Source organism: Gossypium arboreum, chromosome 5, assembly GCF_025698485.1.
Source record: "Gossypium arboreum isolate Shixiya-1 chromosome 5, ASM2569848v2, whole genome shotgun sequence".
Taxonomy (NCBI): domain Eukaryota; kingdom Viridiplantae; phylum Streptophyta; class Magnoliopsida; order Malvales; family Malvaceae; genus Gossypium; species Gossypium arboreum.
In genome coordinates, this window is record NC_069074.1 from 48492924 (window position 1) to 48508237 (window position 15314).

Sequence of the window (15314 nt, forward strand, 5' to 3'; positions counted from 1 at the left end):
ACAATTGAAGGTATTTCGATAATTTTAGAAATTGAGGGTATTTTAGTAATTTTACAAAATAAGGATATTTCGATAATTTCACAAGCCGGGGGTATTTCGGTAATTTTTCAAATCAGGGGTACTTCGGTAATTTTACAAACCGGGGGTATTTCGGTACAAATCGAGGGTATTTTGGTAATTTCTCTTTATTATGGGTTTATTACTTACCTTGGCCTGTTAACAAGTCCTCGTTGGCTAAAGTGAACAGATACTATACACCAGGTAGGATTCCAAAGAAGAGGAGGTGAGTCATTAAGACTGCTTAAGTACTAAGCTCTCCCTAGATCCAATCCTAGACATGCATATACCCATTGCCACACCTTAACCTTATGACTCGTCCAAGATCGCGATTAATTAATTATTTAAGTTTTATGTCTGCTTGAGTAGTTACCAAAACCTAGGTCCACAACCCCTTTACAAAACACTAACAGATCCACACTTATTCATTTGGCCCCTTTAGGCCCAATCTCGTTCACATGGCCCATCAGGCCCATTGGCCCAACTACTTCCCAGCTAACAGTTAGATTTACGCAAGCAAGCCCACGAGTACGTCGGGCCCATTCGGCCCATCGAGGCCCAGAACAGCCCCAGCACACGAGAACGCTCGTGGCGGCTTTCAGCTTTTGCTGATTTCTAACAAAGAAGGGCGTGAATACACACCGTTTATGAGAATGCGCCGAAGTCCATGATCACCAACCTTGGCACATCTTGCATTGGGTCTTAATCACCTTTTTCTTTTTCCCCAACTCATCTAGTTCGCTCTATTTAAAGCCAGTTTCTCACCAATTCCTATGTTAGCTTCCCGATGTGGGATTACTTTCAACCATTAGGAAAATTCCTTATTTTCTTATGATCACCTCAACCATAGAGTTCCAGTCCAACTCCACCTCCTACACAGCTCAAACAACAAAATAAATACTCTATTGCACATCCCAAGACTTGAACCTTAGACCTCACAGTTACACAACACGCCACCTTGCCACTCCACCACAAGCTCTTTCTGTGTCATATTTTATCCTCAATTAAATATAAGGTTTATAGGCCAAAGTCCAGGTTCTTTTAAAAGAAAAACCAAAATAAATTGCAAGAGCCAATACTTGAACCCAGGCTCCCTTACAACCTTAATAGCGCCACAACCACTAGACCACATGCTTTCTTGTGTCATTTATTTACCACAATAATTTAAAAGGCCTTCATCCAAGTACCCAGGGTTTTATTCACTTAAAACCAAAATATTTGCTAAAGCCCAAGTTTGAACCCAAGATTTCTCCAACACTTCTCAAGGCCATTAACCACTAAAGCAGACATTTAATTGTTTCATTTCCTTGTACAATTAAATGCTTATATAAAACCTCCTTACGAACCCATACTAAAGGCCCAATACTTCTAGGCCCAAATTCGGGGCGTTACAATTCTACCCCTTAAAGAAATTTCGTCCTCGAAATTTCCAACTATCTGAACAACCGCTTAGCTCAATCTACACCACTATGCTCCCGCGCGCACTCTTTTTCCAATCTACACGAATACACTTTTAGTTTAATCTCAAAACCTTTTACACCCAACCAAAACATCTAACCACAGAAGCAAACAAATATTTACCACACATGCCTACAATTTCTATGTTCAAACATCACATCCAAACAAAACACACTTGACTTAAAAGGAACTGTGATCCCTCTTCCTGCTGCACTCCAAATGCCTAGCCTGAAGTGTTTCACCATACGCCTTAACTCTTGCCTTGAACACTTCTTTTAGCACTTCCCTTACCAACCGGATCAGTGCCTCCGTACCAAGCTTCAGGTTATTGTTACTCGAAGTTAGCGAACTTACCTTGACTACAGTTTCCTGAACCATCTCATGTTCCGGGGGGACGGGCAACTCCTCGCGACCTTGCTTGCCTTCGAAATCCATCACAATATTATTGCTAACTAAAGAAAAAATCTGATTTCTAGAACATACACTGAATAAATAAAAAATATAACTTTAAGTACAGTTTAACAGAAAACTTACGGATTTGGTGCCGGAGACTCGGTAATGTAACAGCCTGATTTTGATCCCAATCAGAACGGTGGTTTCGGGACCATGAATCTAAGCCGAAAAAATGTTTTAAAATTATTTTCTGTGTTTATTTTGTGTGTATTTATATTTGTGAAATTTTCGTGAATTAATTTCTTCGTTTAGGTGTCCGATTAAACAAAAGGACTTAAACCGCGTAAATTGAAAATTTGGTAGTTTAATTTATAAAGGGTCAAATTGTTAGTGGCTTTTAAGGATGAGGGATTTATGTTGTAAATAACCTATAAAGATATTAGTGGGACGGTTAAAGACTTATAATATGTGGTTTTTAATATTAAATTATTAAGGTTATAAAAGTAAGTTAATTATTAAAACATATATATATGATATAATATATTATAAAATAAACTATGTTTTTCATTCTCTCTTACACCGAATATAAAAAAAAAAAGAAAAAGAAAGAACACAAGACTAGGTTCGGCCATCTTCCAAGCAAAAATCAAGGTTCGTTCTTTGTCGGTTTTTGATAATTTCTACGTTTTTGAGATTGTTGTTTCGAGTACTACAAAACTCATGCTTAAATTTTTGATTTTGATGGATATTTTGAGTTTTTCCATTGTTGATAACTTGTGATATTTGTTGTTTGATGATTAAAGATGAAAGGTATGTTTTAGATTAACATATTTTGTATTGGAGTTTTTGATGATTTTGAGTAATTAGGACTTAATTGCAAAAATAATAATTTAGGGGACTAAAATGTGAAATTAATGAATTATAAGAGCTTGTATGGACATGGGTAATATTCGGCCTAGCTTGGCTGTGGAGAAATTTGATGTATTTTGTGTTTTGTGCAATAGGGACTAAATTGTAAAAATTATAAATGTCAGGGGTAAAATTGTAATTTACCCATTTATGTGTTTTTGGACTAAATTTAATGAAAATATGTTTGAATGAGCTTAATTTGAATATGTTTAGAACAAGAACCAAAGAAATCAGATTTGGATCGGGGAAAAATGAAAGTTGTCGACTAGTAGCCCCGTCCCATTTTACGACGTCTGAGGTAAGTTTATAAGCAAATAGACATGTTTATTGGTAACTTAATGTTATATTTACTTATTGTTTTGAAATGTTAGAAACTAAATATATTATGGCCGAATGTGATTAAATGTGGTTATTACACTTTCGAGTTCGATTCGATCGAGTTACAATGTCCGAAAGCCCCGTATGAACCTTAGGAATAGCTAGGATACATATGTCATGACATAGGATTCCGATATATGAGTGCGAGTAAGTCCATGGCATCAATTTGTGATTTCGATATGTGTTTGCGAGTAAGACCCTGTTTGGGACAGTGACATCGATATGTGGTTACATGTAAGACCACGTCGGGGACATTGGCATTGTACGATATATGTGTGAATTATTCGAGTGTCCTACCTAATTTTGAGTGGTTCATCGGGCAAAGGTAAACATAATCGGATGTGTTGGATGAGCAAAAGGGGACAAGTATGATTTAGTTTATTGGTTATCAAATTGTAAGGTAAGTATGTGACTTATTGATAAAATGTGTTATGTATGATATAAAGGATAAACTTCCTTAGTTCAAATAGTGTTTTCGGCCTTGAACGAATGGTGTATTTATTATGGAAATGATTCTTTTACTGCATTTATATGTGCATATGAATATTCGGCTATGAAAGTAAATTATGTACATGATCATATAATCGGATCTTTGAGCTTATATAAATGTGTATAGTTGACTTGTGAATAAGTAGTAAATATACTATGAATAGCTCTTGTATATATATGTATGAGTGGTAATGTATATATGCGGTTATATGGTTAACTTATGTAGTAAAATTTTATTAAATATAAGAGTTTTGCATTTTGTGTAGGGGAACTAAGTGTAATAGGAATATTCGGCTTTGGTGGTTAAATGATACTATGTTGGTTTTGATTATTTATACATTCGGTTAAATGGAATTATAAAAGGAAATAATTATATATGCTTAAAAATACTGCATATGAATGTACCTATAAATGATTGGATTTAAATGTACAATGATAAAATATTCTGATTAGTTTTGCTAATTCTGTTAATATCATTAAGTTATTTATTCGCTTATAACTTACTAAGCTGAAATAGCTTATCGTGTGAATATTTGTTTCTGTTTTATAGATTTTGGAAAATCAAGTTACAAGCTCGGGGATCATCTACGAAGCTCATCACACTATCCACTACTTTGGGTACTTTTATAAGTTGAATTAGAAATTATGGCATGTATAAGCTATAGTATGTTTTGGAAATGTTAATTTGGGGGTTGTATATAAAGCCATGCAAAAATGGCTAAGCAATTATCCTTAAAAATTATCTGTGTTAAGCTCGATCTTTGCCCACTCTGCCTTATAATTATGTGACATGTTTGCATGAACTTGTGTTAGGTATTACGTGTGCTAAAATATGGATATTGCCATGTTCCTATTCGGTTTATGCAAATGGGATTGAATGTTCACTAAGTGTGATTGATGATAAATAGTGTATAGATATTTTGTGAACAATTGATGTGTTTAAAAGTTATATACTTTATGTTAAGTAAGGTTTCTACTGCGGGTAAGACACATATATTTTATGTGTACCTTATTTTATTGGTTTGGTTTTGATATTTTGTATGGGATTATATATATATATATATATGAGAATGTCATTTAGATAAATTAATATGTTTGCATGCATATTATGTGTATTTATGAGGTTGTCATATGGGTTAAATTAACCTTAGTATTAGGTAGTTAAAAATTTAAGTTAGTTGGATATTATAAATGGATATATGTGACTGAATGTTTGATCATGACATACAGATGGATCCTTGTATTTCTTGTTATATATATTTATAGATGTTTGTATTATAATTGGGTTGCAAACATGCATGATTATATTGATTCATTGAATTTTTTTGTAAAGTTATGAAATCATGCAATTTAGCTTGTGATAGCCGAATAGCTATAGAATGGAATGGATTTTCTTTGTATATTCCTAAATTTTTGACTTTAGTTTGTGTAATTATATAATACATGCAAAGTTGATAAAAATTTAGGAATAAAAGCCGCACCAATGATTTAATATGGATGCATAAAGTGATCGAACATAATTTAAGTAATTTAGTGGTTTAAGTACAATTTATCTTGTCTCATTTATTTTAGGTGTTCAAAATGTTTCGAACTTTGATAGGGATAATTGTGTGTAAAGTTTATACTATCGTATGAAATGTTAATGAAGTCAGTATAGAATTTTATATTAATAAATATTTGTATAAGTAATTTGTGTGATCGGTAATGTCTCGTAATCCTAGTCTGGTGACAGATACGGGTTAGGGCTGTTACAGGTAACCACACTTTTAGGAAAATATTCAGAAAAACATTTCAAATACTTCTAATCTTTTCAAACCTTTTTGAAACAATTCTTTCGAATATCCAATTTTAAAACCCATTCCACAGTCGAGTTTTGTAACCTGGCTCTGATACCACTAAATGTAACACCCCAAACTCGACCTAGAAGTTAGGCCCAAATCTGGCATGTCACATTGAAGTGTTTTTTAAAAACCATGTTCTCATTGAAAACCCTTCTTATTGCTGAAAACCTCTAGCCTTTTTAAAACTTGTGAAACGTTAATTCCCTTAAAATCTTACTTACTGCAGAAGCTTACTTTTAAACAGTTGCGAAAACGTGATATTTTGAAAACCAGTTGTTATTTTGGAAAATCGTGCCCTACTTCTAATAGATATTAAGCATACTAAATAAATTTCCCAAATAAAAAGTTAAGAAAATAAAGAGGCCTTAATACAACCCGGATCAAAAACCAAAGTGCTTAATTAAATAAACAAAATAGAAAAACATATGCAGTTGTGTGGTCATCTCCGAGTCCCTCTGCAACACCGATCCACCTAACGCTGGGGATTAATGGGGTGAGTGTACGAAAACTCGGTGTGTAATCCCTTTACTAGAGTAACGCTAGGAAATAGATAGAATTCAGAATCAGTCTGGGCCGGAGCCCATTATAGTAACAGTACAGTCCAGTTCAGAGCATACGTGGGCTAAAGCCCGTTACAATATCATTTGGGTTACAGCCCATAACAGAATCAATTGGGCCTAGCCCATCTTAGCCTCAGTTGGGCCGAAGCCCACATCACAATAATATCACGATAATATCATACATGCAATGCTGTGCAACCCACCCCAATAATCCAACCACTACACACCAACTTCGTCCCCCAGTACACATCATGTGGGGATATAAATATCGACCCACCCATCCGATACACATCAATGGTAGCCCGGTTGCAGTACTACCTTCATTGCGGCAAGCTGCTAATCAAATATTAGGCTTAATAGCCATCGTTGGATCCACGGTTTTCAAGCAACCATGCGATCCTCATATACTTCCTCCATTCCATAATTCCCAACCTGTGCAATATGTCATGTATGTCATGCTCAATCATCACACGTGTACGCAGAATGGCCATACTCGGTAACTGTCTTTTAAACATATATTAAGAGCATATTAGTCATACAACCACAGTCAAGTCAATTAAAATGCAGTCATACATTCATAATCAAATCAGTCAAATTCGAAGTCTAAATCGATCATTTACCCTCAAGGGCAAAACAGTCATTTTACCCTACAGGGGCATGTCGGTCATTTTACACTACAAAGGTATTTCAGTAATTTTACACTATAAGGGTATTTCGATAATTTTACAAATCGAGGGTGTTTCGGTAATTTTACAAATTGAGGGTATTTCTGTAATTTTACAAATCGATGGTGTTTTGATAATTTTACAAATCGAGGGTATTTCAGTAATTTTACAATTGATAGTATTTTGGTAATTTTACGAATCAAGGGTATTTCAATAATTTTGCAAATCGAGGGTATTTCACTAATTTTACAAATCAAGGATATTTCGGTAATTTTTCAAATCGGGGGTACTCGGTAATTTTACAAATCGAGGGTATTTCGGTACAAACCGAGGGTATTTCTGTAATTTCTCTTTATTATGGGTTTATTACTTACCTTGGCCCGTTAACAAGTCCTCGTTGGCTAAAGTGAACAGATACTATGCACCAAGTAGGATTCCAGAGAAGAGGAGGTAAGTCATTAAGACCGCTTAAGTATCAATCTCTCCCTAGATTAATCCTAGACATGCATATCCCCATTGCCACACCTTAACCTTATAACTCGTCCACGTTCGCGATTAATTAATTATTTAAGTTTTATGTCTGCTTGAGTAGTTACCAAAAACTAGGTCCACAACCCTTTACTAAACACTAACAGATCCACACTTATTCATTTGCCCCCTTTAGGCCCAATCTCTTTCACATGGCCCATCGGGCCCAATCACATTCATATGTCGCATTAGGCCCAATCACATTCATATGGTCCATCAGGCCCAACTACTTCCCACCTAACAGTTAGATTTACACAAGCGGGCCCACGGGCACGTCGGGCCCATTCGGCCCACGTGGCCCAAAACAACCCCAGCACACGAGAATGCTCGTGACGGCTTTCAGCTTTTGCCAATTTCTAACAAAAAAGGGCGTGAATACACACCTGTTTATGAGAACGCGACGAAGTCCACGATCACCAACCTTGGCACATCTTGAATGGGGTCTTAATCACCTTTTTCTTTTTCCCCAACTCATCTGGTTCGCTCTATTTAAAGCCAGCTTCTCACCAATTCCCATGTTAGCTTCTCGATGTGGGATTACTTTCAACCATTAGGAAAATCCCTTATTTTCTTATGATCACCTCAACCACAGAGTTCTAGTCCAACTCCACCTCCTACACAGCTCAAACAACAAAATAAATACTCCATTGCGCATCCTAAGACTTGAACCTTAGACCTCACAGTTACACAACACATGTAACGCCCCGTACCCGAGACCGTCGCCGGAGTCGAACACGAGGTGTTAACAGACTTAATTCATTACTTAAACAGCTCAAACAATTTATTTTTTAAATTTTCAGTCAAGCTAGTAGTCTGTGTCACAGTCGCTTAAAAATTCATATCTCGAGTTCCAAAACTCTAAATCCAATTCCATAAATTTTCCCTGAAACTAAACTCATATATATATTTAATAATTTTTTTCTAGAATTTTTGGTCGAGCAAATTAGTACAGTTTATTAGTTAAATTCTCCCCTGTTTCAGGGTTCAACTGCTCTGACCTCTGTGTATTACGAATCATATATCTCCCTGTACAGAGTTTCAATGACTATGCCGTTTGTTTCTAATAAAACTAGACTAAATAAGGAATCTGTACATATAAATCATGACTTCTAATTATCTTTTAAAATTTATGGTGAATTTCCAAAGTCAAAACAGGGGATCCAGAAATAGCTCTGGCCCTGTTTCACAAAAATTTAAACATCTCATAAAATATAACTCATATACCTGTTTTGTTCCATCCATATGAAAATAGACTCATAATTCTTCAATTCCATATTTTATTCACCATCTAATTGTATCTATACTATTTTTAATGATTTTTCAAACTCACGTCACTGCTGCTGTCTGAATCTATTTTATGGTAAATTTTACCTATTTCATGGTTTCCATGAATTAGCTAGCAATTTAGCATACATAACACCAAATATGATCATGATTAGCCATTCCAATGGCTAATCATTACCAAACATTTCTATACCACTCAATAACCATATCATAAGACCATATATACAAAATGATTATAATGCTATACATGCCATACTCAAAATATGCAAGCCATTATGCCAAGATGGTATACGGATAGTGTGAGCATGCCTCCGACCGTTCCCGATTTCCGAGCTGGCTTGTCAACACTACAAGGAATGAAAAGGAGGAAGTAAGCATAAATGCTTAGTAAGCTCACATGCAAATAGCAAGTAACACAACTATATAAGCAAACATAAAACATCATTTGCATAATCATCACCGAGACATTCATATCATATTTTCATTTATCATCTTACCATATTGTTGTTATATCGAGTTTTCAACCCGAGGTTTAAGTACATACCTGTTCAAAGTATTCATTTCACAACACTTACCAATACGTCCCTTTCATCTCGATTATTCCTCCATTTGAGTAGAATTTTACCTGTTGAACATATCGGAATATAATTCGGATACATGGAAAGTTTGCACATAAGTGCCACATATGTAGCCAAGCTACCATGTAACCCGCCCATAAGTGAACTCGGACTCAACTCAACGAGCTCAAGCGTCAGATCCATAAGTGAACTCGGACTCAACTCAACGAGCTCGGGTGCCTAGTTACATCTCTCGAACTCGGACTCAACTCAACGAGTTCGGACATTCGCATCCATAAGTGAACTCGGACTCAACTCAACGAGTTCGGATGCCCAAATATCCTAGTGACATGTCACTTGTATCCTAATCTATTCCTAAGGTTCAAATGGGATTTTCCTCGAACACATCTCCATGCCATATTCCGTAAAATACCGAAACCAATACTCGGTAGCACTTTATATTTAACAAATAATTCACATAATTTGCATTTTATACGAAAATAACCACAAAGCATATATTTCATGATAAAAATCAGCATATCATATAATTAACATCAATAACTTAAAAATAACAATTATACTACATTATTTACACATGAACTTACCTCGTATGCGAAAATGGCTACTTTTACCATTTCGTCCACACCTTGGTATTTTCCCCATTTTAGCCCAAATTTTAGTTTTCCTTGCTCTATCATTTAAAATATAGTCTAATTAGGACTCACATTATTCAAATTGACCCAAAATCATATTTTGGCAAAATTACAGTTTTGCCCCTAAACTTTCACATATTTACACTTTTGTCCCAAAGCTCGTAAATTAAACTTCAGCCTATTTTCTTATGTTTTATGACATGCTGATCATTTTTCCCTTCTATGGAAACATCAAATTCTCACTTTAACATGTACTTATGACTATTAGGTATTTTTACCGATTAAGCCCTTTTGCTCGTTTTCGCTTAAAACCGAGTAGTACAAGTTGTCTAACATAATTTAAAACCTCATATTCTATCATAAAACACCAAAATACACAAATTTCACCTATGGTTATTTTTCCAAATATGAACCCTAGGTTGAATTATTGCTAGCATAAGCTTAATCGAGCTAACGGACTCCAAAACGTAAAAATCGTTAAAAACGAGGCTAGAACGGACTTACAATCGAGCTTGGAAGCTTGAAAACCCTAGCCATGGTTTCTCCTTGCTACATTCGGCCATGGGGTTGAAGATGAGCAAAATTGGCTTTTAATTTTGTATTTTAATTCATTTTACCCTAAATGACCAAAATGCCCTTACTACTAAACTTTCCAAAATTCCATCCATGTCCAATTTTGTCCATAGACTTAGAAATTGGTAAAATTGCTATTTAAGACCTCGTAATTAATATTTCAAAACAATTTCATACTAGAAACTTCTAGAATGCAAGTTTTACAAATTATTCGATTTAGTCCCTAATTTCAATTTAAGCACTTTTTGCATAAAATTTCTTCATGAAATTTTCACACAATCATGCAATCATATCATAGACCTCAAAATAATCATAAAATAATTATTTCTATCTCGGATTTTGTGGTCACGAAACCACTATTCCGACTAGGCCCAAAATCAGGATATTACAACACGCCACCTTGCCAATCCACCACAGGCTCTTTCTGTGTCATATTTTATCCTCAATTAAATATAAGGTCTATAGGCCAAAGTCCAGGTTCTTTTAAAGAAAAACCAAAATAAATTGCAAGAGCCAAGACTTGAACCCAAGCTCCCTTACAACCTTAATGATGCCACAACCACTAGACCACATGCTTTCTTGTGTCATTTATTTACCACAATAATTTAAAAGGCTTCATTCAAGTACCCAGGGTTTTATTCACTTAAAACCAAAATATTTTCTAAAACCCAAGTTTGAACCCAAGATTTCTCCAACACTTCTCAAGGCCATTAACCACTAAAGCAGAAATTTAATTGTGTCATTTCCTTGTACAATTAAATGCTTATATACAACTTCCTTACGGACCCATACTAGAGGCTCAATACTTCTAGGCCCAATTTCGGGGCGTTACAAAACTCGTTTGGACCATTACTTTTTGATAGTGAGATCGATTGCACAGCTCGAAGAAACCGAAGAGAAATAAGACGAAGCCTAAGATACATAGAAGAAGAGCAAGAGGACGATATTCCCACCACAACCAAGGAGATGGCTGAAAATCTGGAAAATCTGCTCCCTCCTACGATTGCTGTTGATCCAGTAAATCAGGATCCTGCTCCACGCACTATGTATGATTATGCTAAACCTACTTTAACAGGAACTGAGTCGAGTATATTTAGGCCTGCTGTTGCTGCAAATAATTTTGAACTGAAACCTAACACAATTCAAATGATACAATAGTTTGTTCAATTTGATGGTTTGCAGGATGAGGATCCAAATACTCATTCGGTGAATTTTCTGGAGTTTTGCAACACTTTTAAGATCAATGGCATTTCTGATGATGCCATTCGCCTTCGGTTATTTCCCTTTTCGTTTAGGAACAAAGCTAAATAGTGGTTGAACTCGTTACCATGAGGGTCAATCACTACTTGGGAACAAATGACCAAAAAATTCTTACTTAAATATTTTTCGCCGGCTAAAATGACTAAATTAAGGAATGATATCTCTTCTTTTGTAAAGATGGATTTAGAAACACTCTATGATGCATGGGAGAGATACAAGGATCTTTTGAGAAGGTGCCCTCACCATGGGTTACCACTCTGGCTATAGGTTCAAACTTTTCACAATGAACTGAATCCTTCGACTAGACAGATGATTGATGCTGCTGCTAGTGGGACTATCAATAATAAGACACCTGAGGAGGCTTATGAATTTAAAGAAGAGATATCACTGAATAATTATCAGTGGCAAGCCATAAGGACAAAGCCAACAAAAGCAGCTGACACTTTTAACGTCAATTCGGTCACCATGCTCTCTACTCAGGTAGAACTTTTGAATAGAAAAATTGATGGTTTACTTGGTTCTTCACAGGTTCACCTAGTAATGCAATGCAAGTGGAGGAGGAATGAGCAATTCAGAATACCCACCTTATGGCCACAAAATGAGAAATTAAATTAAATGGGTAATAATCCTTGACCTCAAAATTATCCTTATAGTAACACTTACAATGTAGGATGGAGTAACCACCCAAATTTCTCATGGGGAGGCCAAGGGAATCAGAGACCACCACCCCCTCCAGGCTTCCAACAAGAGAAAAAGCCGAACCTTAAGGAGATGATGTCAAAATTTATTTTAGTAGCGGAAGACCGTTTTCAGAAAATTGAAACTGTACTTAAAAATTAGCAAGCGTCAATCCAAGGACTCGAAAATCAAATTGGGCAGCTGGCTAAGATGATTTCAGAAAGACCACTAGGAAGTCTACCTAGTAACACCGAACCCAATCCAAAAGAGCATGTAAAAACAGTTACTCTAAGGAGTGGGAAAGTGTTAGCTGAATCTGAAGAGAAGCCGCCACAAGAAGTTGACAGAAACAAAGGAGAGGAGGTAAAACCCAAAAACAATGACAATCCAATGCTAAAGGTATATAAACCACCAATCCTATATCCAGCAAATTTGAAGAAAGACCGCATGGATGCACAATTTGGTAAATTTCTTGAACTATTTAAACAACTGCATATTAACTTACCTTTTGTTGAAGCTATATCACAGATGCCTACATATGCAAATTTTTTAAAGGAGCTTGTAACAAACAAAAGGAAGTTTGAAGACCTATCTACAGTGGAACTTAATGAGGAGTGCTCAACCATACTCCAAAATAAACTGCCAATCAAACTGAAAGATCCAGGAAGTTTTACTATTCCCTACTTAATTGGTAGTTTGAATGTTGATAACGTACTAGCTGATTTAGGCGCTAGCATTAATTTCATGCCATATAAAATGTTTAAACAACTTGGTCTTGGGGAACCTAAACCCACTACGATGATTATTCAATTAGCTGATAGATTTGTTAAATATCCTAGGGGAATTATAGAGGATGTACTTGTAAAAGTAGATAAATTTATATTCCCTGTTGATTTCGTTGTGCTTTACATGAATGAGGATGTTGAAGTGCCTTTAATCTTAGGTCGTCCATTTTTAGCCACTGCTAGGGCTGTTATTGATATGGGTGATGGTAAATTGGTACTTGAGTAAGTGACGAAGAGATTATTTTTAAAATTTATGATGCCATGAGATTTTCTAGGGAACAGGATGACTCATGTTATTTCATTGACTCTATTGATCATGCTACTCAAGATTCTTTTCAAGAAATCATACATAAGGACACGATGGAATTGTGTCTTGCCCAAGGAGATGGGGTGGATGATGATTCTGAGATAGGAACCGAACTAAATTCCAATGAAACCTTCCAAAGACCAATAGAATATGAGGGTATTAAGGTAAACGATTGTAACACCCCTAGCCCGTGTCCGATTGTCGGTATAGGCTATGAGGTATTACCAAGCTAAACATTTAATTTCAATCACATAATCTACCCACACAAGTATAAATCAAACTGAATACATACAGATTTATAAGTCATAAGTGCCATTTTCATACGGCCAAGATATTTACAATTTCAAAACATATTTTTTTGTCAACGGTCCAACCGATACATGCCATATTGAGTCCAAAATATAACTATACCAAAAAGATCGATAGTATGAAGAACTGCTGACCATCCCCGAGTCGATAGCCAAAATCAACAATCTATAAAACAAAGAAATAAGAAACAGAGTAAGCTTTTGAGGCTTAGTAAGTTTTAAGCAATTCATACTATTAAGGCTTATCATTAAAATTGAACATTGAGTATCACAAAACTTGTATTCTAATTGTAATTCACTTGACCAAATATACACCAGTACATTAGTTACAAAACCCCTTGGCCGAATATGTATGTATTTATACACAAGACTTCTTGCACATATTTCACTATTTACATAGACTATACTAATACCTTTAATCACATTCTTTCATATGGTGACTTACATTAACCAATTATATTATTATCTTATCCTCAGATACCGAATTCATTGACATATATATATATTTCGTGCCTTGATGCTATTAAATCACTTAAAAAAATTCAATTCAAATATAAGCACATAACACGAACCTTAACATGTAAAACATATAATACTTACGCAAAGATGTTTACCACTGATATTCGAAGTTGAGATCTTATTTAACTTACTGGCATAGGTTCTATCAAATCTTAGAGCTCGGAATACATCACTAGCGTAAGCCCGCGGGTCTTTAACCCGGATATTTTTCCAAGACGTAGCTGCGGACCTCAAGTCCGGATATATTTCTAGCATATAGCTCATGGACCTCATGCCCGATATTTTTCCAAAGATATAGCTGCGGACCTCATGTCCGGATATTTTTCCAAGATATAGCTCATGGACCTCATGTCCGGATATTTTCAATCTCATACACATTTGATCATAACACATGTCGATACCTTATCACTTAATAGTCGATATTACATTCGAATATAAACTCGATACGCACATTATCATTCACACTTCAGCTCAGTGGTTATATCTCATATCACTCATTCTATTCATCATTTAATCTTAAATTCAAAGTGGCCATCAAACTATAAGTCATATACATGCATTATCTATTATACATCTTAATTCAAGTGCAAGCCAAAGATCACAATTTACCTACTATACTATTATAGTGGCATCGTCAATTATATACTAAAGGAAACTACTTAAAACTTACCTCGGATATATTTGAACGGTTATGAAATGGCTACTCGGTTACTTTCTCTTTTCCCTTATTCAAATTGCCCCTTATGCTCTTCACTTTAATTCAACAAATTTTAAACTAATCATTAATCGACTATTCAAATATTATTTTCAGAATATAATACATATATACTCGACTTTAACATATACAGATTATTGTAAGCTTATAAGAAATCAATAAGCAATCCATTAGCAAATTTTTATCAATGATTACAATATAATCACAATTTCACTGTAAGCTGACTTCCTGAGCAATAGTCACTAAATTATTTATAACTAGAGCTACGAAACTCCAAATTAATTTCTGTAAATTTTCCTTGAAAATAGACTCATTTATATTTTGTCTATAAAATTTTCATAATTTTTAGTTTAGCCAATCAATACCAGAGTTTTCCTAAAATTTCCCTTGTTTCACT

General features: G+C 35.2%; 1 non-coding gene across 1 annotated transcript; it reads right to left on the reverse strand.

Annotated features, from left to right (window-relative positions):
- Positions 1 to 11749: 11749 nt before the first annotated feature.
- LOC128293665 (small nucleolar RNA R71) lies at positions 11750 to 11856 on the reverse strand. Its single transcript, XR_008283843.1, has one exon. It is a non-coding gene; the product is annotated as a small nucleolar RNA R71 (small nucleolar RNA).
- Between the last annotated feature and the right edge of the window lie 3458 nt (positions 11857 to 15314).